We start from the raw sequence: 756 nt of genomic DNA, 5'->3' as shown, positions 1-756 counted from the left end.
GGATACTTCCGTTTGCGTCATCAGCACGCGCGCCACCCAATCACCAGCCTCTTGCATCTCTGTTAAGAGAGGAAACATAGCCTTGAAGCCAATCGAAGCCTGGCGGAAGTGAGGCTCGGCGCAGGCGCACTGAGAGAGGGGCTTGCCGAGCGCCCAGCTGAGCGCAAGCGCACAAGGATGGTTCCTTTTTATTTTCCGGACGTTTTGTTCTTTGACATGAGTTGTTGATCGCGGATCTTTTCTTTCCCTGTGTGCGATCCCTGTCGCTCCATGGCTTTTGAATGAAAATAGTCATCTCATTTCCTAGACACACCAGATGGGGACTTTGAGTCCGTTACTGTTCCTCGTTCACTCCATTTTCTCACCTGTGAAATGGGGGTCAATCGAGGTGATGAAGAATGCAAGGAGTAATGCAGGAAGAGGCGCACCGCACGGTGCCGGGCGGACAGTCCAGGCCGTAGCCCATGGCCCTGCTCATGAGCTTGGCACCTCACTCCAGCAGGCTTTCGCATTAGTAGTATGACTAAGGCATGCGTGACCGCCGCCCTCTAGCTTACTGTTGGGGAAGAAGGCTCCTGAATTTGTAAAATGGGAAGATCAGATATTTACTGAAGTTAAAGTCTAGGCATCAGAAAAAAACAAGATACGCATATGATATGGTCCTTGCAGTTTAGGAGTTTGTTATAAGAGACATACATGGAATAGTTAAGAAAGGCATCTATTATATTTATTGAATACCATTATGTATCAGTCTAT

The sequence above is a fragment of the Tupaia chinensis genome, unplaced genomic scaffold, assembly GCF_000334495.1.
Source record: "Tupaia chinensis unplaced genomic scaffold, TupChi_1.0 Scaffold000065_1, whole genome shotgun sequence".
NCBI lineage: Eukaryota > Metazoa > Chordata > Mammalia > Scandentia > Tupaiidae > Tupaia > Tupaia belangeri.
This window is presented reverse-complemented; position numbering follows the sequence as displayed.